General features: G+C 40.1%; 1 protein-coding gene across 9 annotated transcripts in view; it reads right to left on the reverse strand.

The window, feature by feature from the left end:
- DACH2 (dachshund family transcription factor 2) overlaps window positions 1-26,536 on the reverse strand; it is an 839,221-nt gene that overhangs the window by 298,179 nt on the left and 514,506 nt on the right. The gene's annotated exons all lie outside the window — the stretch shown is intronic.

Here is a 26,536-nt window from a genome sequence, read left to right on the forward strand (position 1 = left end):
ATCGCGGTAAAGTGCAGCGCGCGCTCCCCCGCACATGCACTGTAGCTCTAGGCTGGCCTGGTAGCACTTTTTGGAGCCCTCTCAATAAGTCTCGCCAGACCAGCACTTGCGCTGGGTCAGGCGAGACCTAAAAATGAGGTAGCATTAGAAAGCGACACAACTGTGGCTTCAATTGTAATATTCTTCTTGGGAACTCTGAAAGATTCAGATTGAAATCATGTGGACAGTCTAGTAAGAAAAAAGTGCTGCAATGATCGGTTTAAATTACTCCATTTTAACTACTTACACCACACCTACATGACACCAGCTAGACTCAATTGTAATAAGAGGGCGTGTTCTACCCGTTGCAGAGAGAAGGGGGCCATGTTTCTACAACCTGCTTGGCACTGTATGGTGGTCTAAAGATTCTGGGAGGTGGTGGTGCCCCACGTCTCTGCGGCAGTGGGTATTGCTAGCCCTATGACCCTTTGTGTCTGTCTGCTAGAGGGGGATCAAACAGACCAAGGGTTGCAGGATATCATATAAACTCCTTCAATTGGCATTGTTACTCGCGAAGCAGAGGATAGCGATGGGATGGATGGGCTCAAGAGACCCAAGCGCGGTCTTATGGGTAAAAGATGTGTTGGACTGGGGTATTGCTGAGCAACGGCATATGAAACTCTCCGGTACTGATGATGGCAACGTTGCTGAGGATTTGGGGGCCTGTGGGAGTGACGTCGGACTCCTGTAATGGATACAATACTGTGGATACTGACGCAGACCAGGGGGACATGGACTAAAGGGGAAACCAAACCTCAACTTGTGTAAGAGAGTGGATACTGTGCAGTGTGATTGTTGGATCCATACTGTGATTTAGCAATATTCTTGAAAGCTGAAAAGATTTCTCCACTGACTTGGAAGGATGGTTATGCGCCTGAATTTTTTGATTGTGATAATGGCACCTGTTACCATGCACTTTATGTTGTATTGTAATATGAGAAATGCATATATAAAGGTTTTAAAAAATATATATTCTTCTGAATGTCCCACTACTTTTTTCAGTTGGAAGCCGCAACCCTGAAAGACTGCTGAGAACTGTATACATATATTTTAGTGCTTGTTGCCACTATCACAGCATCCCTCACTTGAAACAAATGACCCTTTCCTTCTTCAAAAAACCGAGGGTTATAATTCGGACAGCAACCTTTGGCTCAGGTAAGCAGACAACGCAACTTCATCAAGATGTGTGTCCTGCAAATAATGTTTTTACACAACAATTGTTCTACTGTATTTTTTCCTCCAAAATTCCATTATTGCTATTATTTCTAAAACTTCCATATGATGTTGTTTAAATTCTCCTCAGAATTCAAAGATGGTGGTTTAGCTTTCAGAATGAAGTCCAGCACTGAGAATGAACTTGCCCTTTTGTTTAACTGGAAAAAAGGTGCTCCTTCTTCGTGTTTGCACCCTACATGAAGACTTCCTAACACAAGCAGGGTAATTTGCAACTAAACACAGTATTTGTTATTACTGCTTGTGTCAAACAATCAGAGCTCATGCAATAATTACTTATTCATCGCCACAATTCTTTAAGTTTCGAGTTAATGCATTATTTGGCATCCTTCATAGTTTTTGCATGTTGCAAGACTAAATTAAGTCCTTATTTTTGTATCTGAGCGCTGCTTTATTTAGTGTATTTCTGTGTTTCCAAGTGCTGACACGTTTCGTTCAATACATACGATTATCATGATTTGCTAATATTCGTTCAATGTTCTGAGTCTTTGTTTGGGTCAATATTAGGTAAATTGCATAATGTTGCAAAAAAACTTAGCAATGGTGGTGAAATTCAACTTCATCATCTCTGTACGCCCTTACTAAAAAAAATGCTATAATGTATTTGTTATAGTCAGCTGGTTCTGTTAGCCAAACTGTCAAAATAATATTAACACTCAAAATGAGAGAAGCAGATTTGCCAGGTAGCACATACTGAATACATTCAGGGGTTTATTTATGAGATACCTGCGTCATTTTTGCACCACGTAAAGTGGTACATGCATGATGGAGGGCTTGCATATAGACTTAAGACCCCATAACACATGAGTAAGGCAAAATCGCTGCATCACCTTACTCTGAGCCCAGGAGGCATTCCATGGGCGTTGCGGTGGGTTTTCCCCCCACAACAACCATGGAAAGTGATGTAAACCTGGAGAATTGTCAAATCCGTATGCCTCCTGAGGTAAGGCATAAAGAGGAGGAACATGTTAATTTCGCCTAGTTTTTTCCTCTTATCATGTGTATTGCATTTTGCAGCTCACATAGAAAGCACAAAATGCCTTATAGGATTGTTTTTGTGCAGAAAGGTGCCCCTTCCTGCACAAAAACAATCCTGCCTGCAACAGAGGCACCCTTGCACCATGATGTAGGGGTGCCTACACTGGCGCTAGGCTGTCAAAACGTCAACAGCGCAGGTAGAAAGGACACAAACGCACCGTATTGCTTAAATACGGTGCATTTCTGCCCTTTCACTTTGGCATAGGGCAGCGCAGCAAGGTGTCTGCATTTTATGCTTAGAAGGATGAGCATGCAGTGAATAGAAGGAACACTGTAAATGAGGTGAATAAACACCCATACTGTTGGACGAAGCAGGGTGTCCTAGGAGCGGCCTGCCTCGCCCATCAGCCTTTGCAATTGCTGAAGTACTTGTGTCGCTACGAATCTTTTGCCAAAATTACTTGCACTTAGAGCCTATCCTGGCATATCTACACTCTATGCTTATGGAGAAGAGCATGCCTTGCTGGATGATTGAATAAACATTGATGGAGGTATGTGCTGTCAGACTGGGAAGTGAGACTTGATTGGCTGCAGAAATGGCCTACTGTGCACACCTCGCTTTGAAATTGCTAGACATTATGTGTGTCTCCAAATCATTTGCATAATACACTTGCCCTTTACACCTATGCAGGCACGTCTCAACTTTATGCTTCTACAAGCAGAATGACATTGCCAGAAGGGGTGAACAAACACACAGGGAGGTCCATGCTGACATATCAGGAAGTGTGACCTGACTGATTGCAGAAGTAGCCTGCCACACTCAGCTCCCTTTGAAAACACTAACGCCTCAGCAGAGAAGCAGTGTCCCAAGTGTCATTATGCTGGATGATGGACCAGACCAGATGGGATTGTGGGCCAGACCTCTGCCTATCTCTGATTGGTGCTAGAAGCCTGCTTGAATTAACTTATTCTGTAGTAATTTCTTTTAATGGAGGCATCTCCTGTTCTTAGAATTTTAAGACAAAGAAAGGTTGCAGTACCCTCTACAAACATTACTTACACATCATCTAGACCTGTATATCCAGTGCCTACCTGAAGCTCAACCAAATTAAGATGGAATTCATGTTATTTGCCTCGAACAACAAACTGGATACAATACAAACCAGGCTCAATGACATGAACCATCGGGGCTTTGAACCCCAGCTTTAACAAATGCCAAGTCACTTGGATTCACCCTGGACTCATCCCTCCCTCAAGGAACACATTACCTGGTAACAGCTCTCTCTTGACAGAAATTCAAACAATTTCTTCAAGAAAGCAACTTTAGAACTGCTGCTCAAGCACTTGTACTCTTGTATCTGGATGGTGGTAATGCCATACTCCATTGTCTCCAAAGGCATACCTTGGGGCATCCTCCCAAGGCATACCCTACGGACATCCTATATGCTGAATCACAGCTCATTAAGGACTTTAAGAAATATGATTACATCAACCCAGTAACGATGGAACTCAATTGGCTCCCCTCGCCACCCAGCACTATCTTCAAACCAGTTGCAGCATTTACAAAGTCATGACACCCAGCACCACTGCTTATCTTGTACACAAGCTCACAATTTCTGGCAGTTTGCAGCACACCTGCGGTCAAGACACCATCAGACTGAAGACTAAGCATGAAAAGAAAACAGCAGGGCTTTTCCATCCCAGGATCTGGAACAATATCCCTGTATCCATCAGGACCGCTGCGTACGCTGCTTCAATTTAGGAGAAAGTTAAAATCCACCTCAGTAAAGATCACTACATATAATGCATTAACAGCCCACGACCCAGCTTCCAAAGTTACTCATTGACTTTATGCTTGTCTTTGACCACGTTCAGCACTCCACAACCTTGTGGCAAGGCTTGTGCTACAGAAATACTATGTATATACATACATACATGCATACATATGATAGACAGCTTTTACAAACAAAGTTTTCTTTTTAAGCTAAATTCCAAGTACTCACAGATGGAGGATCAGGATGCAAGACATATTATTTCACTTCCTATAAAAATTAACTCTCTCAGTTTAATCCCTAGTCCTTATCATGAATGGAACCCCCATTCACCTGTGATGCTTGTTTGTTCATAGACAATAACAAGCACAAGGGGGCTAGACCAATATGCTTTTGAAGACAGCTCACATCATCTAAACTGATTTTCAGAGTTTAAAGATAGTTAAAAGATGATCACTGACAGAATATCTGACCCAAAAATATTGTGGACAGAATTTGGTGTCTCAAAGATTTTGAGGACCAAAATATCCAAAAAGGTACATGTAAATAGATAAGTATAAATTTACTATTCTTAACTCCCCATCTACGTACCTTGAAGATATACATGGTCAAGGTACATATATGTGGAGTTATATAAAGTAAACTTTACTTGCCTATGGAAACTTACCTTCATAGTATTTTTGTCCTCGATATTCTTGACATGAAATTTTGTCCCACTATATTTGGGGTTCTGATATTCAATATAAAAAAAACAAAAGACTGGTGTGTGTAACATAATAGCCTCATGATGCTGTGTTAGGGAAGTCAAAACCACCTGCTAGGTGTTTCTAAAAATAAGCATGTAAAGTTACCTCAAAGTCACTTTGCCCTGCAAGAATTTCTTCACCAGTACAACTCATTCTTTGAAACTTGCACAAGACTGTCAATGTTAATACATTCACTTCTACCCAGTAAAATAAAACGGAGGGTTATATTTGACTGCAGTTAATCCAAATACCATTTATATATCAGACATTTCAGTGAACATTTATTGTTCCCTTTAGCAAAATGTTCTTCGAAACTGGAGGACATAGTGTCTTTTACCTTAAATTGTCTTTGGCCAGATAGATTTCTCTTAAAATAGTCTAGACTTTTCAAATTTGACACTTGAGATCTTTTGCTAGCCCACTGGTCTTGCATGCATTTCCTAAATGCCTGAACATGTATTGTGCTGAATTGGGCATTCCTAATTTGTTAAATTTTTTCCAAAGTACATAACTCCATTCAAGCATCCCTAAGTTCCATTGTTGTGAACGTCCAGGTTTCTTTTTAGGTATTTAGTAAAAGCAACTTTAGTTTTTATGATTACTTTTTGTGTTTTTTGCTTGTCCTTTGTATTTCTCCTGTCTGTTTATGTTTCTAATGTTATTGATTGTGAAATATGCCTTAGATGTTTCTTAAATCGAAAGTAAAATAAGTTGCACCCTTTGTTGAAAATATTATTGAGTGTATTTCTTTATGATATACAATTTCTTTTTCTAATAATCTGTTAAATATTTCATTACTCAAATATCACTGGCAGCAACAAATAATATAGGACATAGTGTAATTTGGTGTTAACAAGAAGCACTGCACAGGTTACCACAAGCTTCTGGTGACCTTTGGCAGTCTCAGCCCACAAATATTGCCCCCCAGTGTTCAGCAAATGTGGTGTGTGAGGCTGGCTTGCCAGGAAGCACAGGCACTGTAACGCAGTTTACAGCACATCAGCGTGTGTGGTACAAGAGGAGGTTGGCATGCTTTATAGTCAGAAACATTGACTCTCAGGGACTTTCAGGGCACTCAGGGAGATGAAAAGTATTCTCTTCTCTGGTCTTGTCATCTTTACTCTTACAATAAAATAACAGCCTTGGCTTCCTGCTTTCCTGAAATAAAAAGGCCTACACGTTTTGACATCTGAAGCACTTGAAATGTTAAAAGAGGAGCAGTGAAAAATGCTGACCGTGTAATAGCTGGGTATTCATGGTGGGTGTCGAACATGAAAGGTTACAATATGGACCTGTGCCCGCGCGCTCCTTTTCAACTCCACCAGCATCCTCCAGCTTCTGCTAAGTCGGCAATCACACAGCTGACAGATTTCTGGGTTTTCTAAATAATGCATGGGGTTTTCTTTTAACATGTCAGTGCATAAGTATCAATTCTGCCCCTGTGTCGTGTGTGATGCTGATTCTCCTTGACAGCGTTCCATTAAACCAATGAGTTTCTTCCCTCCCGATGGTTCCTTAAATATTCCTCCGAGTGATGTATTTGTGCTTTTTCTTAAACAGATTGTGAAAGATGTTTGCTTTCGCTGTATGATAAGGCCGCGTGGCAGGTACTACAAAAACACACGCACGCGCCCCTGCTTTCAGCACAGGAACCCATATTGCCTATTTACTCTTCAGCCAAATGCTATTCTTTTTCCCCTCTGTTATTAGTTGTTTTCGTCAGGCGACATCTGATCAAACACAACCAGTTTACATCTCGTGGATTCTTTGGCTTCCCAGGAAAATGGCATTGAGTCGCTAAGTACCATTTAGTATGTCTCTGGAGACCCCCCTCCCCCTTAACCTTGCACCCTCCAAAACAGTACTTACTAAATGATGCATGTTAACTCCGAGGGTTTACAAAGAGAAATCGAATGCTTTCATCTTAGCACGGAGTATTGCAAGAGCAGGTAGTGTCCTCAGTGGAATTATGCATGATGACACCACTTTAATTGTGCCATGGCAGCAGGAAGTATTCACATGGGACAGAATGAAAGTTAGCGAAGATAGTCAGTTGGATTTTATGCCAACAATGCACATGTACTTCAGACTTCCCTGTTTCCTCCCTCTAAACACAGCCCCTGGCAGCCCTGGGCAGAAGAACATTTGACGCGTTGCAGAAAACGATGACTAAAATACAATTTATTCTCATGTGCAAGTCATACTCCTACCCATCTCTGGGCTGTATTGAGGCAATACTGGGCAAACACCTACCGGCCCTCCAGCAAGGGGGCACCAGATTACCCCTTAAAGCATCACAGTGTGTCCTGTTTGGTGAGGAGGCAGACAGTTGTGGCTAAATGTCACTTTGCATGGGGCACAAGAAACCCTTGGACCCTCCTTGTCTCTCACTGGTGGTTGAAAAACTGATGTTTGCATTTTGAAGTGCTAAACACTACCACTGGGGCATGGTGTGCTTGGTGAGGACCTTCCCAGACTAGTTTTTTTTAGTAGACCTCTCCTCATGACAGCAGAGTTGTGACCAAGCATAGGGAATGCAAAAAAAACAAATGCTATTGACTACTGGAAAGTAATGATTTTGCAGGTGTCTTGTAAATGCTGATGATGACTATTTAGTTAACACATTAGAAAACTGCAGCCACAGAAGAACTAAGACAGGGGTCTCAACAGAACTAGTAAACATGAGGCAAAATCTAGCATTTCAGATCAAAGCGTAGAGTCTGAATAAGAGTTTGGCAGACCGGTTCTCCATCACAAAAGTGCCCGATATCCTGTACGCCTTGTATCAAGTACACAGGATATAATAAATTTCCAATAAGGCAGACGGCATATGTGTCACATTTGTGATGGGGTACCATGAATTCATTTTAACATTATTGTCTATGGGGTGTTACTTCAAGGTCTTGCCTTCATTGTTTTCTATGGGTGGTTGTTGTAAGGCCAATAGTTTGCCATGTGTGATGCTTCAGGTCTGAGCAGGAGTACATTTACAACTGTTTAGGGTCCTTTTTGGCTGTAGTAACTTTAGAAGCACAGTTTGTGAATAGGAATGGGCTTACTCGTTTATGGGTGGGTGCTTGTCCCTCTTTAAGTCCCTACCTTATCCTGCTTTAACCCTCCAAAACCCCTTTCATTTAGTAGTAAATATTTCTCATTTTACAGCCACCCCTTCATCTCTCTCATGTTTATTACTAAAATCTTGGAATATGTGTTTGGAGACGTCTGCAGTCAGGGCTGAGACCTCTGCACAGTAAAGATAGGAAAGACATAGGCATATACAGTTGTACGTAGGTTAGTAAATAGCTTTTTTAGGAACGTTAGTAGTACTATTATAGTACTACTAAACATGCTATAAAAAGCAGTTTATGAATAGACCCCTGAGTGTGTATGTGTGTTTTTGTGCCTGTGTGCATGATAAAACAAGTTCATGGACTTTAATGAAATCAAGCTCTACTTTACCTAAGAGTCTGTAGGATAAAAGAACAATCAGAATCACATACATAGGCCATAAAGCCTAGTAATGTATGTCTGTGGACCCAGGGACACTCACAGTGTTTAATGATCCCATGTCTGTAGGATAAGGGCTATATAAAGACTATGACCTATCAAGAGGTCGATAGATGCATACTATGTGTCAGCACAATGCATACCTTATTTCATATATGAACCTCCATAATATAACTTTTTCATGTTAAAATGCAAACACTATGATTTGTATGGATTATAGAATATTAAATGTGAACCTCTTGTAAGTAAATGGGTGGTGAAGGTAGATGGGTAGTCCATAAATTTGCTGTTGTGTTATGCTCCTGTGATTAAGTACTGTGCTATGTCTTTTGTTTTTTATGGTATATTTAGTGCTTGTTATGTTGATGTGGTATTGTACTTGGTTAGTAGAAGTGTTTATTGTGTTCTTGTTTATTGTATTGTTTGTTTGGTGTTGTGTTGTTAAATTGTGATGGTTGTTCTGTGTTCATTGTGTTATTGTGTAGGTGTGGTGTTTTGTGTGGTTTTTGTAGTGGGAGTGGTAAGCAGTGTTTTGGTTGTGTTGTATTCTTATTGTATTGTTGTGTTTTGTTGTGTTGTTATGATACTGTTGTATTGTGTTGTATGTGATATTGAGTTGTGGTGAAATATTTTCTTGTGTTGCTTTGTTTGCATTTTGAGACTATGTTGTGTTTTAGCATTGTTCAGTTCTGTTTTGTTTTGGTATTGTCTTGTGATTGTGTTGTTTTACTATTTTGTTATAGAGTTTTGTGTTGTACAGTGTTGTAATCGTGTTATTTTGATATGTTGCTACAGTATGGCATTTCTATATTATGTTGCAGTCTTGTTAAATTGTGTTGTGTAGTATTATCTTCTGTGGTGTTGTGTTGTTGTGAAGTTGTGTTTTTTTTAACTGATGTTACGCTGGTTTGGTGTTGAAGTTGTCATTCTTTATGTATCTCAGTGTTTGACGCTATTACATCCAAATTTAGAAAGAGCTGCACATGTTCGAGAGGGCATAGTGTTGAACTGTTGACTGACATGTGACAGTGAATTGTCCAATCGCTGTCCTCATGTTGAATAGCAAATTCTAGCTCGCTCCCTGTCCTGGAATAACTAGTGGAAACATATGTGGTAAGGCACATTATAGGTCAAAATTATGGATGTGCTAGAGTGTTTTTAATAAATAAAAAATTAATTCAATTAACATGTAGAAATAACGGGTAGGCCTCAAAACTAAAAGTCATATTTAAAAGGCAAGTTAGAGGACTAGGTTTTCATAGCTGCATATATTAAGTTATAAAGACTTCTGAATGCATTTTATTCCTTTTTCTTTACTCTGACCTAACGTTAGGAACGTCAGTAACTAGAGATGAGAGTCTTTCAATGATCCAAAAATGCTGAACTGAACATGAACTAATATAAAACGTTAGATTTCGACCTTTCCATCGTGATATTTGGGAGGTGCTTGGCAAGAGTGCTCCAGATCACAAAACATACACTTCCCTACTCCCCGGCCAAACCACTCCAGGGGCTACCTGGTCCCTAGGGGTACTTTACGCATGAGCAGTTAGTAACCTGGCATGAGCACTCCATTGATACAGTAGGGAATTTGTTTCAGGAGGCCAATTTGCTACAGTTTGAGAAGATCTGTCAGGATTACAACATTCCACCGAATCAGTTTGTTCTACACGTACAGTTACTGCAAGTCATCAGGTTACTATGGAGTGTGACTGGCGCAGAACCGCCAACCCATACAGTAATGCATACACTACATATCATGGGAGAAGGAGAGCACCTTATCAAGGGGTTTAACAAAGTGATTAGTGGACATACTGGGGTACCACTAACTCAACTCCGGCAGGAATGGGAGGAGGATCTGGGGTGCCCCTTGCACAATGCAGAATGGATATGGGCACTTGAATCCCCCCACGTCATTTCTAGAAACGCACATAAAAACATATGTAATATATGATACTTCATAGGGCTTACCTCACACCATCCCGTTTAAATCGTATGCTTCCAATGGCCAACCTCACCTGCCCTAGATGCCTTGCTCATTTGCTGTCTTACAACACATGCTTTGGTCATGTCCAAGATTACCTGGATTTTGGCATTCTATACATACTGCATTAGCTACCGTCACAGAGTTCACAACTCTTAAATCATGGGAAGCTACTGCATTGGCCATGCTTCCTAGGAGAAAGAGCCATAAGGTAAGGGTGCGTTTTGAGATTCTAGCACTACTTCTGGGAAAGCGCCTACTGACCATGAATTGCCAGGCACAGCGGTCCAATACCTTTGCCCAGTGGTGTAAGGCTCTGCACCATTGGGGTGATGCAGAGAGTTCTGCACTGCACTGGGAGAAAGCCTGTAGAATACAGAGGCAAGCCATTGCGGCACCCTGGGACCTCATGCTGTTGCAGTTCAAAGAACTCATGGCTGAGGAGTACCCTGCTCATCATGCATCCTGGAAGTACTCTTTCGCCGCCCAGGACATCCTCCCTATCTATTGGTCTTCCTAGTGGATGATTGGATATTTGGGATATTTGATGCACCAAGACTCCACTTGCCCAGGACAGCCCTCTTGTCGAATCAACCACCTGTTTATGATAAGGCTCATACACTCTCCTCCATCTAAGTTGAAACTTCCTAACTTCTTTGAGATAACTGATGTAATGAGACTCTGGCTCAGCGAAATATATGACACTAAAAGCTTTAAGATAATAGAGGCTCATTTTTCACCCCTTTGAGTGTTGTTGTGTACTCACATCACATTGTATTTTATGTCTGTTTTTTTAAATGCGAATAAAACATTGGAAATATTAAATTATGTAGTTTAATTTCCATAAAATATTTCTTCATAAATAAGTTAGAACATGTGAGAATTGCATGCTTTTATCTGTGTGATATAAAGACCTAACCATGAAATGTTTTGTCTTGTTGTAAAAATGAACAGTGGGAACCTAACCTCGACTTGCAAAATGTTTATGAAATGCTTTGTTTCAACACAATGTCTGTAAGCCTTTTGTCCAGAACCACTTAGATGACTGAAGCTTTCCTGTTCTCATAATGGCAGTGCGCGATAATTGGTTGAGAAGACAAAATTATGCACCATTTTACCTTAGTGGCAGATATCAAAATGTTAGATTAGCGAGTGTCCCCAGAATAGTGAGAGAGATTATTCAGACCCTTTCTAGACTCCCTGAGAGCCCTTTGCTGAGATTTTCTCTGATTCTCTCAGAGAGACCTATTCAAGTCAAGTTTAAATCTTTTGACCTATTCATTTACCTTGCTTTCATCTATGCTACTCTGAGTCTGCACTGAATGTCATGAACTTCTCCTTATGGGAAATGCTAACTGATTAAGAATTGCTTAAAGTTTTATGCTTTCACCTCTCAATTTGGAACTCTTTATGGGTTCAAAAGATAATTTTCTCTCATTTCCTAGACCTAGAATAGAGATTCACTTATATGGAATGCGCTTTATGCAATTGTTTGTATAGTATTATTGGTGAATTGATTACCTATTTTGAGAACATTTTAATAAAGAGACACTTACTAAAAGACTTAATAAAACTTTGAAAACTCACACCAAATCTCATCATTGACTCCCAAGTAATGATAATTAAACTATGATGTATAGATTGATTTGATTGCAGCTACTGATTCTCTCTTCTTACGTCAAAGGCCTTTCAGCCCTGGGCTCAATAATGAGCGGGGACCTTCCTCCTGGTGAGTAATAAAATTGATACTGTAAACCAAATATTTATTTAAAGTCCCTACTCCACCTGATGCAATATCCTGTAGACAGGTCGGAGCATAGCAAAATAGCCAACAAAGAATGCATGACTTTTGTGACTGCAGCCCTGTCCATATCAAGTATAAAAATAAGGCCTGCATTGTTTGGAAGGTTGAGGTGGCCATCTTGGCTGAGTGGGTATAAATAGGAACCGCACCCTCTCTGCCATGCTCAATATCTTGGAAGGTCTTCATGTGCACGGAGAGACCTGCTAAACTGCTGAACATCTAGATACACCAAAAAAACAGAGACCAGGGTGGCCCTCAGGTATTATTTCATCTTTGAGAAACATGGGTAGGAGTACATCGGACGTGCTCCATTTGACCATGTTGAGCCCATCCTGGTCTATAGGGAATGGAGAAGACCCAATGATGAAGCATGCTACTAATAGACTGGGTGAGGGTCTTAAAAAACACAAGAAGACTAATCAACCTATGGGTTCCATTTACCCAACAGTTAGTTTCTTTTCAGTATGTAGGATACTTCTTGAGCATTTGGTGTACTAAGGGAGAGAGAATCCTAGATCGCTAACAAAAAAACCTTTTCACCCCCTATCTCTGGGTTTTGAAAATGAACCACTAATACCGCAACAGAAAATAAAGGAGACAGGCACTTACCATAAAACCTCATAGGAAATGATGTGACTTCTTAAAAATACATAGAGATTTAATTGAATGTTAAAAAATTATAGATAAATAATAAATAATTAATATTTTCTTTTAAACTATTGTAATACCCACATTTAAAAAAGAAACGTACCTTTATTTTTTTAAAAAAAATAATGAAATCAATTTAAATTAATTCTTAACATAACACTTATTCATTTGCAATACAAATAAAATAAACATTTTACTTTGGATGGATGTTTTTAAATAAATCTTTAAAAACATTTAATTCAATGTAATATATTTAAAGTAATTACATAGTTAATTCAAAATTATGTTAAATAAATAATAAAATAATATATCAAATTCATTTGCATTAATATCTATCATAAAATATTGTAACTATTTTTTTAAGTTTAGTAAACTTTTTCACTTTTTCCTATATTTTACCATAGGGAGATCTCTGCCATAATGGTTAGAGATCATCAAATAAATGTGAAAATGGACTAGTAGTAACTTTACACTTGAAAATGAAGTCCCACCCCAGGAATTAGGGAGGTACAGACAAGTAATTCAAAACTTTGTTGTACACATTCCCTCGTAAATGGTGAATAACCAAAAGTAGTGAATTAGCTACAAAGGGGCCGGGTCGGAAGTGCACCGAACGTGATCCGGCCCGGAAAAACTACGAGCCGTACGCGTGTTTTCCGGCCGACCCATACAGCTGTACGAGCGAGCAACTACAATGCGAGCTACGTGAAATTCACCGACCGAGTCGTTTCCGGGTCCGAACCGCTCCGTACGTCTCGGTTGTAAGCTAACCGTGGCGTGCAATGGATGCGATTTGTGACCAAGCCAGTACGATGCACGCGTCAGACAGCCTGTGTGAGCCGGAGTGTCTGGCTCACAAAACGTCCGGGTGGTTGCCTTTGGGGGTCCGCGTCGGACCCCCTGACACCCGCAGCCCTACGACTCGAACACAGGGGGAGACCCATGGGTCTCCCCAACACAGGCATGTACGGTGCGGATGGCACGGACGCGTACCCACTGTAGGGGGCACACTTTTCCGCAACGTACCCATTCAGTCAATGGGAGCCCATGAGCGCGTCGTACGACAGGCTCCCATTGACTCCTATGGGAGTCCGGCCGAACCGAGTCCGGCAGCATACGGCCGCATCGTACTCGCTCGGTCGGACTGCAGGCCTCCTGCTCGGTCGGAAAACACTCCGGATCCGGCTCGGTCGGAGTGCTTTCCGACCCGGATCGGAATCGGCACCAAAGTATGAGAATAAAATTACAAGTGCAGTTTATTCAGTTGTAAGTTCACTTTTCTGAACAACCCTCAGTTCTCATTTTCCCACGCAAGAACCTTAGCAACTGAAAATGTATGAACAGCTTGTTAAAATATCTGTCTTCTTGTTCAGTCCATTTGCCTGGTTCACAAATGTGCAGTCAGAAAAAATTGTTCAGACACAGCAGTTGTTACAGAACTGAAAGTGGATCATGATTGTTTCCTACAAAATGTAGAAATCCCCTACCTACACTTTTTCTAGGAACTTTATAGAGGTCTATAGAACTGATGTTATTGTTATGTTAGTGTCAATGATATAGCGCCGAATCCCCAACGGTCTCTAAGCGCTTGTGAGAAACGTAAACCCCTACCAGAGCTACACAGCCTAAAACTCGGTCAGTCTAAGTAAGGCTTAACCAAAAGCCTGAATAAATAATCAAAAGAGTCTTTAGTTTCCTCCTGAAGGGGATAAGGGAGAATTCCCTAAGCAAGCTTTGCGTTAGCTTGTTCCAAAGCTGAGGTATCATCACGGAAAAAGCTCGACCCCCCATGGTGGCTTTATCAAACCGAGGACAGGCCAACAGACTTGCCTCGGATGAACAGAGGCATCACCCTGGCACATAGCTCTGCAGCCGTTCCTTGATGAAGTCAGGTGCCGTTCGGTGCAGGGCTACATGTGCAATACACAGGCCCTTGAACCTAGCCCTCTGCTTGATTGGAATCCAGTGAATTTGTTGCAGCAGTGGTGTAACATGGGTTCTCCTAGGGAGTTTGAAGATTAATCTTGCCGCATCGTTCATAACCACCTGAAGCTTCCCTGATAGTTTATCAGATAGCCCAATATAAAGCGCGCTACCGTAGTCCAGTCATGACACAATTAGTGCTGATACTAGAGTGCGCATGGTGGAAAAGGACAGGAGGGGTACAAGTTTGCAGAGTTGCCTCATAAGGCCCACAAAATTCCCCACCACAGAGGTCACCTGATTGGTCAGTGTTAGCTTGTCATCCAACCTGGTTCCCAAGCTCTTCACAACTGGCATTGGTAATGGAGTAGTACCTACCTCTTGAGGCCAGAAGGAGTTGGGCCAGGGGTCGCCCCCTGTGGTAATAGCTAATACCTCCATCTTGTCCGGATTTACTTTTAGTGAATTGGTGGTCATCCAGTTCATAGTGAAATGGAGGATATTCTGTACATTAGACTGTGCCTGTGTAGAGCTGTCGATATGCAATATTAGCTGCATATCGTCGGCGTAGTTAAACACCAGACATTCTAATTTTGCCAGTGCTTCCACAAGTGGCTGCAAATAGATGTTAAAAAGCAGGAGGGACAACACCGAGCCCTGCAGGACCCCACCTGGCAGAGCGCCTTTCCTGGGCACACAATCCCCTACTTGGACCATTTGCGACTGATCCTTTAGAAAGGAGGCAATCCACTGGTATACAACGCCAGTAATTCCCAGGTCCCGAACATGGGTCAGCAACTGACCGTGTCGAACGTGGCTGAAAGATCCAAAAGGATCAATGCCGACGACTTCTTCTTGTGGGCTGCGAGCCTCAGCTCGTCCAGCACTGAGAGCATCACCAGCTCTGTACTGTTGTGGGCCCAGAAGCCCGCTTGCCACACATGGAGCAGCTGATGTTCCTCCAAAAAGGAGGAGGGTGTTCTAAGCACATATTGCTCTACTAACTTAGCCAGAAAGAAAAGTCTGGATATGGGGCGGTAGTTCTTCAAGTTATTAACATCTGCCCCTGCTTTCTGCAGCAGCGGAGTCACCATAGCTTCCTTAAAATTGAGAGGAACCTTCCCTGTTACCAGGGACAGATTTAGTAAGGACAATATCCCTGGCCCCATCACAGGGAAGATCATTTTAAACACCCTAGGAGGGCAGAGGTCCTCTGGAGAGCATGATTTCACGTTGTTGAAAATGTGCGCTAGGCAGTCTAGGTCCAGTGATGGAAAGACTGAGAGGCAGCCTCCCTGAAAGTCTGGTGGATCCACCACTGAAAAAGGGCACAAGCTTATGCAGGTGTTACCTTCTTCTATTAGGATATCCTTGACTTTTGCCAGGAAAAAATCCTGTATCTTATTGCAATCAGCTAGATTGTCAACCACCCTCTGTTCCTTCTTTTGACTCTGTTCCCTCAGCACCTTGAAGGTCTCTTTCTGAGTGTCCTTGGCCTCCTTGATCTGCCGCTCATAGTACCACATAGTTCCACATTTGGTAATCAAAATTGTATCCTAGTCTACGCTAATTACTTATCATGAATGTGCAGAGACATGTTCTCTATTCAGAAGCAATAACACCTTATACTCTTATTTTAAATGAGAAAGTACGTGGCCGAAAAGAGCAACAATAACATTGGATTTTAATGTTCTAAAAACGTTATCATGCAAAACAAGATTAACATTTACCATGAGTGGCATAATGGTTGATTTTTATTAGGTCCAGAAGAAATTTAAATAACCCCAATGAAATTTGTGTAATTTCAGGAATTTCAAGTTGCGCTTGTTAAGCAAAATGCCCAAATTTATATTACATCATGTTGTATATTTATGCCAAACATTATGAAATTGTATCAATGGCTGGAAGAAAATGAAAAATCAGACAGTATTAAGGAATCTAGGATACTGTCCCCCTTAACACAATGAATTGTTGTTCATTGAAATTGTATTTTTGTGCTATTTTGTTTGTGTGAAATGTATCTTTGTATCGAAAAGTGTTGTGATCACGCAATTCATGCAGTTATGTGTAACTTTTCCTATATTTCACATATTCAAGCAAAAGCAAAGTATGTACATTTTCCACCCCCCTAATTTTTTATCTTTTTCATGGGAATGGACTGAATTTATATGTAACATATTACATCACTCATTTCATGGTCAGTGACATCACTCATGACATCACTGATGACATCTCAAATGACATCACTGATGACATCACTGATGACATCATCCAGTGAATATGTGTCTTTCTGAAAAAAATAAATATTTTTTATATATGGATATCTAAAGGTTAATGGAAGAATAAATGGGTAAATAAGTGTCTAAATGGATGTTTTTTTTGGTAAAATTAATTGTACAACTGACTTATTAACAGTATCTTAGTGAATACAGTGATGTAATATGTGACGTCATCAGCAGTGGATTGCGGTCGCGCGAGTTATAGTTAGCTGAACTAACTATAACGGGGGAATTTCAATGGTTTTTTACGAGTGAAATGTCCAGCTAACTATAACATGTGTGAAACCTATGGTTTTTTCAGTGAATTTGCAAGGTTTTTTAAATGCTAATTCCTAACTATAACGTGTGTGAAACCTATGGTTTTTTCAGTGAATTTGCAAGGTTTTTTAAATACTAATTCCTAACTATAACGTGTGTGAAACCTATGGTTTTTTAAGTGAATTTGCAAGGTTTTTTAAATGCTAATTTCTAACTATAACGTGTGTGAAACCTATGTTTTTTTAGTGAATTTGTAAGGTTTTTTAAATGCTAATTTATGTATGTATTATTATATTTTTTATCTATTTATTTTACAATAAGCTACCTATGTATATATTTATAGATTGACTGTATCCTTTAATATGGAATGGCTCAGCTCTTTTATTTTGAATTTGGATAAAGTTGAACAGCATAGTTAATATCTTCTATAAACTTATAAACAGTTTTTTTTTAAAGTGTTTTTCATGGTGCGCGCACCGTGCGATTTTTTGAAAAAAAATAAAATGTTTTTTTCACCCTTCGGGGTCCTTCAGGGACCCCCTGACAAAGGCTAGGGGGTCAGGAACTCTCTACCCTGCCCCCTTTTCACGTTCTCCACCTTTCTTTTTCACTGTCACACACAAAATGGCGTCCGACACTTCCTGATTTCGACCGATTGGAATGTTGACTGACATCTAACCACCAATCAGAATTACGCTCGCGGACATTTGGTGCACGCACGGTGCGCACACGGTGCGCGCATATAGATATTTATGTACTTTTAACTGCAATTTTCTCAGGAACTACTGAACAGATTGACACCATATATGCAAAAGGCACATGCCTGACCTGAAGAATACCTCTTTGCCAAATTTCATGTAATTCTGTTCAGCCGTTCGGGCTGTACCTTCGACTAAAGGTCCTATGGAAAAATGCATGGGGAAAACGCGTTTTGGGACCCCCCTTTTTTCTCAGCCCCCGTTTGACGAATCACCCCGAGACTTTCAGGGTAGGAGCTGAGCGGAGCGCCCCATTAGTTTTGAAAATTTCACGAAGATAAGTCAACCGGCACCAAAGTTATTCAAAATAGAATTTTCAGATTTCCTATGGGAACTCAGTCCTAACTATAACTATCTACTGGCGACTGCTAGTGAATAATATATATATATATATATATGTATGGAGGACACTGGTCCGTTTATTTCTTCATTTTAAACTGGGTATTAAATTATTTGCTTCACCCGCCCTGGCTTGTGGGATTGTTTGATTTCGATTTGGAGGCGAGAGGTCCGAGCCTGTATTTCCGCCGAGTGGAAAGGAGAGCGGAAAGGACTATTTATATATATATATATATATATATATATATACATATATATATATATATATATATATATATATATATATATATATATATATATATATATATATAATTCTTCACAATATTTTGGTCCTCTATAAAGTAGTCCTCGATAGTTTTTGACCCTCAATAATTTGCAATTTATATTGTGCTGGAATACAGTTTATCTAAATCTAGTAGACCTGGAGAAAACAGCCCAGATTATGTTCCGATCTTTGACATGCTCTTTTTGCCGTGTGCTACTGAGCAGTTAAGCGACAACTAGCTTTGTTTGCCACCGCGTCCTTAAAAATCGAATTAATTCCTCACTGAACATAACTCTTCACAATCTGCTGCGTGGGCCACAGTGTTTGCATTTCCCACCAAGGAAACAAGGAACAATAAACTCGGCTACAGTATTAAGTGGTGAAACCACCACCGGTGTACGACTATATTTCTGATTTGACAGCCACAATTATAGTCATTCAGGCATCAATTTCCCACAAAGTCTTTGCAGCTATAACCTTTGGTGATGAATTATAAAGCTGGGAGAGCAATAGTACACAGACTAATTTCCTAAAACAATAAAACACAGAATTTCTCATTTGGAGCTAAATGAAACGCGAGCAGGGTGTTATTCATGCCGCAATCGAGATGCAGAGTCATGTTGCAGCGATTATGGAGGCTGTTAAACACAAGACCAAATCAAAGAGGTTGTAGATGTGACTGCACTGGGCTTTCTTCTCACCTCCAGCGCCCTCATTGGTTTTCCTCGTCTAACGTTAAAAACTCATTTGTTTCCACAATTAGTTTCTATTCTTTCAGCCATTAACCACTTTGTTGATTTGTCGACCACAAAATTCAAGGTGTGCTGCGCATTATTTATCTGGGCTTGGACCTCTCGCCTTGTCCTACTAATGGATCCACGTGCCTCACCGTCGCCTGGGCCAGGAAGGTTCCCACAGCTCTTTTTAAAAAGAAATACAAAAAAAGGAGAAAAAAAGCAATGCCAGGAATGGCTCCTCATTTGCTGAAGACGTGCAGGTTTCATCGCGCTGCAGAATGTCAAAAAAACCTTAATTTCAAAATTTACACCCAGCAGAAAAGGACTTCTTCTAAATCATTGGCTCTCCTGTGAAGAATGCGTGTGAGGTGGCAGTCCTTAATGGGCATTAAATATTTCCTAACTTCCATCAATGCATGAGATGCTATACATGGGGCCATGATCCTTGAATAGAAGGCCAAGGCGTGCCAATGAGCGCAGGCATTTCAATGTATGGAACAAGGAGGCTGCAACAGCGCACCCTAGCAGAAGGTCTTCACCTTGCATGCAGAATGTTCTGCTTTCCTGCTAGTGGTAGCTCTGAGGGAAAGCCCCACACCCTCCCCACCAGGCCACAGGATTTGAAACAGAGTCACCACTAATTGAGAAATCTGCTTGCATTCATGCTACACTACAGCTATTCTTTAAGTTGATATGCTCAGGTAATGGTAACGGCAATATTTATTGGAAAATGACGTAAGTTCATTAGAAAAGACAGTAAAAATATACATTCATGCATTTTGAAGCCCTTTTCCATTACACAAACTGTAATAAAACATGAGTGCATCTCAAAAGCAACAGCAATTGTTTAAGAGCACAAATGTTTTGCAAGATGTTTGGCTCAGGTGTTCTTTCCTAAAGCAATGCAGTGTGCTCGAGAATGATTCCGATAGCAGCAGTTCATAGTCACAATTCTAAGTTCTCGATACAATGCTGTTCTCATCCTCTGTGTTTGTTGCTTTTCATGGAAAGGAGGTAATATTTTCAAGGGGGAAATAAGATCTTTTTGGCAGTGTAAAGTTTTGCTCCAAAACATATGCAGTGATCACGGCAAGGCTATGGAATGCTCTCCCACTCAACATCCGTATGATCGACTCTGAATCTCAGTTCAGACGTAAACTGAAGACCTGGTTGTTTGTAAGCTGCTAGTTTTTCTGTCCTCTACTGTCGCTGTCCACAGCGCCGGGACACTCCCGTTGGGGGTAGCCGAGAGCTTAATCAAGTCTTATAATAATAAAAATAATAATAATAATAATATGTAAGGACACATTCAATACACAAGTGGTGTCATCGGTCAGGATCACCACCATAAGAAGCAACTGTGATCCCCTAAAATGTCTGGTTGTCCTGGAACCATGAGGGCAAGGTTGGGAGAGCTTCTCTAGCAAGAGCATCATTTTAAACTTCAGGCTTTACTTCTGACTCTATTTGGTACTAAGGCGGAGCTGATCTTGTTTGCGTCACAGTTCATTATGTGGCACTGTCATGGAAGGACCTTTAGACAAAGCTCCCACAATAATCACTAACTTCGTGTTGCAAACCTACAGCTAAATTTTGCAATAATTGTTCATAAGGTCACCACACTCTCAGAAGCTCTTTAACCAAGTATAGCTTAGTATAGGTAAATATAAATAAGTATAGGATCTTCCATATGAGGAGGAATTGAAGAGGAATAATCATGAATACAATAAGGACTAGTTCAAGCAGGTTTTTGATAGTCACTTTCAAAAAGTATGGCACCTTGCCGTTGGATAGTTGTATGGCCAGTTATTCAATCAAATAAGAATGTGACCACCTCTTAATGTATAAATGTGGCAATTTTTTTCTACAGAACTGATTTGAGGAAGAATGGTAGCGACCAGAAGATGTTCTCAGAATTCACCACCAGAAAAAATGACTATAATATTTTCTATTGTTCAAGAATTTATAACGCTCTGCGAATGTCGAATTTCAATAAGCTGATGTTTACTAATACTACAGAGTCTATTAAGGCCAGCTGTGAAGAGAAACACCTGTGACTTTGAAGGAAGTCCTGTCATGATTTCGAGGACCAGTGACAACATTTTATCTCATCCACTGTCCTGGGAATAGTGATCAAGGCTGACAACAACCCCAGTTTATCCGAGGCCATTAACATTGGATAGCAACATTTGGAGGGAGTCATCCACTTACTTTTTAACCAAAAGGACTGGACTGTTTTCTATTTTGATTAACCTCGTTAAAAAAGGTGGCTGGTGGCAGGGACTACGCAAAGAATTAGTTGGTTGGGTGTTACAGATTACTCTGTCAAATCTCTGTTTTTTTACATTTGTTTCAATAAATACTGTGTTCGGAATAAAAGACTCTGTGATAGTCCATACTTTATTCGCCCTCACAAATGCTGTATCACCTTAAGTAATCGATGAGAGCATGTATCATGTTGAGTTATCTACTATAAAGGCTTCTTAAATTTATTAGGCTCATCTATGAAACTACTTATGACAAGTATGTATACTTTTCTGTGCCATCACAGTACCAGATTGTGAGCTCTCATGTTCCTGGAGAAATATAGCACAAGTTAAAGGTGGGTACATAGTTTTAGGAACAAAGTGTGAGATGAGTGCATGATGGGCACCTATATAAACAATCCCATTAAAACGATCAACACAACAACTGGCTCACTGGTGAGGCATGCTGTGGAAGCCCAGCGTAGCTTAATTTACGGGTGATGCTTCTCACCATACACCTTGCCTAAATCATTGGCCACTCTTCCTCAAGTAACTCTGGGAAGAGTTGCATGTCAAGAACACACATTTGTAGTACTAGCTGATGCAATTCACAATAATAGGTTTCCCTATTGGATAACAAGAGAACATTTCCCAGTGTTGACTTAATAGGCTACTACCAAAGACATTTTGCAAGATGGAAATAAATAAATATTGTTTCAGATTTTAATATAACAACAATACTGTTATAGAATTTCTTGTCGCTTAAAGAAAAATGCATCTTTTGTCAATTACTGCCATTGCACCCACCCACTCTTTGCTACTCCCAAGGTGTCATTGTTGTGCCTCTTACATAGAAAATAAGATACTACAAAAAAAGAAAAAGAAGAACATGTTGAAATTGTTTGACACCGCAAGTATGCACCCAAATAGTAACTTTGTTGTAAGACACTCTTGTGTAACATTACTTACAGAAATAGAGGCCCTTCTCCAGATACTAGAAAAATTATGACGAACTAAGTTTATGTATAGTCTCAAATATTTGTTTATGAACATGTGCTGGGCCATAAAAAAACGATGGCGATAGAATTTACAAAGGCGAGCTAATATTAGGTTAAAAAACATAAAAACTTTTGTACACACTATTTATGTTCAGACTTAAATCACTGGGGCAATTAGGTTCTCCTTCGGTTCTTTGTAAATCCATCAAAAGTCGTAAATGTACTCCAAGTGTGGCCGTAATCCAACAGTGGCAAATTTCTGTATTTTACATCCAGGGCCAAATAAATCAGAACTAAAGCAATCACATTTTCGTTTAGAAACTATTGATATCTTTGTATCAGATTCCACGTCATTTATGGGTGGGCCTTTATTGGTGGTAAACTCTAGATTTTAATATATTGTAATTTATTTCTGAATATTTGCCAGTTCAGTAAGGGGTTATTTTCGCATGCCTGCTTTTAACTTCCTCTTCTAGAAGCTCTGTTTCAGTACATATGAATTATAGTGCTTTATTGGTTCTTTTATCTGCGTTATTTTCCTTCTTCAGTAGAGCATTCTTTGTACCACTTTCCAAATAAGAGTGTCTTACAATGATATCATACTTAGCTGTTTCTCAACTTTTATGGTAAACATATTGCAATATATCCAACTGCGCATCTTGAAATTCTAACCACCACCTGCCATTCACAGGTTCTCACAGATTGTATCCTTGCACAAGGGCTATTCAGTCTGTACATCAAGCCCCTGAAGATTCTCCCAGAGAGAAATGGCATAAATTTCATATTTCTGGGATGGTACCTCTGTTCACAATGGAATGAATTAGTCAGACTTTAGAAACTACTTTGCATTGTATAGCCAAGATATCTATATACATTGACATGAACTGTTTTATGGTTTAAAAAAAACTGGCATTGTGTCTTTTACAGTAAAATAATGTGTTTTATTCATGAGCAATATTTTAGACACTGTTAGTTACATACCGCTCCGGACAGAAACAGTCCCTTTAAGGCTTTTATTTCCCCTAATTTTGCGCACTTTTTCCATTTTATATTATCTGTTTCATGTAATTTGTATTGGTTTTAAGTAATCATACAATCAACTTGAATTGATCTGTATAGGACAGGATAAGAGCCTGCACCATAAGGCATACGTAAAGCATAATGGTATGGACAGCAAGGTGAAGCTTTATCTTGCAGAGGAGACATAGGGGTTATTTAGAGTTAGGTGAATGTTGGATATCTGCCAAAAACAGATAGAAATCTATATTTACAATGTGTAAATGCTTTCTAAATAGGGTGGATGAGACATATGTCTATTTTTGGTGAAAATCCTGCACACAAAGCTATCAATTACACACTTACTTGAAATTATACCATCATTTTTTGCTCACCAGGTCTTAAAGAGGCATTTGAGTCCATGTAAAATCTACAGTGATTTTACGCAGCTGGTGAGGGACGGAGACAGCTCATTTAAGGCCATCTCTGTGAGTCAGGGTTAAAGGAGGTCAGCCGTTATACAAATGACATTGATTTGGTGCTAAATGCTATGATGCACCAACACAGTCTTCTAAGATGAGGTCAATTGTACTCAGGTGGGTTTTACAATTTAATAGCATTGTGTGTTCCACTTTGTACCATTTCACATTGTGAATATGTCTAAGAGTGTTGATCAATCTGCATGTTCCATTTTATTTCAATGTTAATTCATTCATTGTAATCAACTACTATTTGGATGATCTGTAGAAAATGACTAGTGTGATGGAAGAAGTTATTTGGATGGTGCCTGCATCAGTCTGAGCACTGATTTGTTGTTCCCATAGAAAACAATAAGCAAGCTGACCTAAAAGCGCTTCCAAGAGTTTGTAGGGTGGAACACTTTAGTTTTCCCTGATGAAATCCATGCAATGCTTCTTGGCAGCTTGCACTCTAAATTGTTCTAGTGCATCTCTTCCACTGATTGTTCAACTAATGTAATGTTTTTATTTGTTTTCCAGGCATTGTTATACCTCCATTGTGTTTTTTCTATAACCTTTTCCTTTTTAGTTTTCTCTGGGAGCTACTTCATCAGTGCATTTTTTGTCAAGCCTATCTGATGATTGATCACAGGTTATCTTACCCTCTAGCGATTCAAATTGGTCCTGTGTAAGGATAGAATGCTTATCTTGTATGATAGGACTGTGGCTTGAAAGGTATTTATACCCAAAGCTTTGTTCATACTCTAAACAAGTGAAAATGGAAGCATAGAAAGTATAGTTTGCTTTCTGAATCTTCAAAGCTACTAGAGACTGGGCGTGAGTGTCCCAAAGGCTGTCAGCAATGAATAGTTTATCAGCAGCAGAACCTGACAGCAAGGTGTGAATTTCCTTGTATATAGAACAGACACTGGCAGTGAGCTTTCATGAGTCCCAATTCGGCACTGCACAGAAGGTGGAGATGTGGTTCAGTTTCCTATAGCTCTGGGGCAAGTGGGGAAAAGGGGGTATAGAAAATCTAGAACTCTAATGTAAAATGATAAGAGGCCTTTTCTGGGATCAAACTGTCTGGCAACCGCCAAAAAAGTATATTTTTTCCAAGTTAATTTCTCTTTCTAACCAAGTTTGGTAGTTAAAATCTACCCCAGTCGTGTCTCAAATACTCTTCACCTCAAAAATAAATTACACATAGAGGTAGAATATTAGATAATGGCAGCAGCTCATTTTGCCATGGTGGAATATGGTCTCACTCCTTGTTGCTACTTCTCTTCCATCTCAGCACTGCTGGTACACTTTTAGCACTGGTGGCTTGGGTGATGGATTCAGACTTTGAATCCTGTATGTCATGTTAGATCAGGAATAAGGCAGATAATCATCATTATATTTTAATCTTTGTCAGGTTCTGGTCCACATGTTTCTAAATTGTCAGTGTTCTTCAGCGTCCAAAATGGAGATCGGCATAAATTATGTTAATTCCCATTCCCTTTCCCTGCATGTGTAGTTGGACCCTGTCTCACTGCAGAAATCCAATATTGGTAGGTTAGCATTCAGAACACAAATACATGAAGTAGCAAATTGTTTGCCCTACCGGTTCTGCCTCATGATTAGAATTATCTTGATGAATCTATAGGTACCAGCATTACCCTAATCTTAGATAATGTCATTTCAATCCTTTCCATTTCCACAGTGTCTACATTTTACTTTTTTAAGGATCTTGGTAAGATAAAAAGAATTTAAACCCATGTGGCTAAGCTCATGTAAGGAAACGTTTTAGACACCGTATACTGTCTCCTATTAATAAGAGGCCAGAATTCAAAACTGAATGACTTGTACACAAGTTGCTAAATAGGACTGCAACAGGAAGCTAATGAATTTGGCATGTATCACCATACAAAAAAAATGTGTTCTGTTAGTTTTAAACATCATCAAACATTTCGATGCAATTGAAACAAGCATTATCATAGCCAATAGGTCTCACCTTTGGGACCTTATAAGTGTTTAGCCATGCAACAGTTGATGTTGTTGCACAAAGTATATTGTGCTGGATAACTAAACACTTATTAGGTCCCAAAGGCGAGACCTATTGGCTATGCCAGTGCTTGTTTTTTTACAGTCACTGCCCAGAATTTGCCTCCATGCCAGGCGGCTGCCCTGAGGGGCTGAGACTGCTGGCGATAGCTGAGGATCCGCCATCTTGGGTGAAGTCCCTGTTACTGCTCCAGCATAAATGGGGTCCTCTGTGAGGAAACTTGAGAGACCTTCAGTGTCCAGTTCTTGACACTCACTACCAATCATTCCCGTCCATTAAACTTCTTTTAGGAGGTAAAAATGAAAAGTAGCAACTATAGCCGAGATTCCTTACTCGTCACCCATGATTGATGAGAAGTGCAAACTGATCGGTGAGGAGAAACAGATGAGGAGTGAGAGAATGGAAGTTAAGGATGAGGGATAAGGAGTGAGAAATGAGGAGTGAGGGATAAGAAGTGAAAAATGAGGAGTGTGGAATAAGGAGTGAGGAATAAGCAGTGAGAAATGAGGAGTGAGGGATGA

This window comes from Triturus cristatus, chromosome 5_2 (genome assembly GCF_964204655.1).
Source record: "Triturus cristatus chromosome 5_2, aTriCri1.1, whole genome shotgun sequence".
Classification (NCBI taxonomy): Eukaryota; Metazoa; Chordata; class Amphibia; order Caudata; family Salamandridae; genus Triturus; species Triturus cristatus.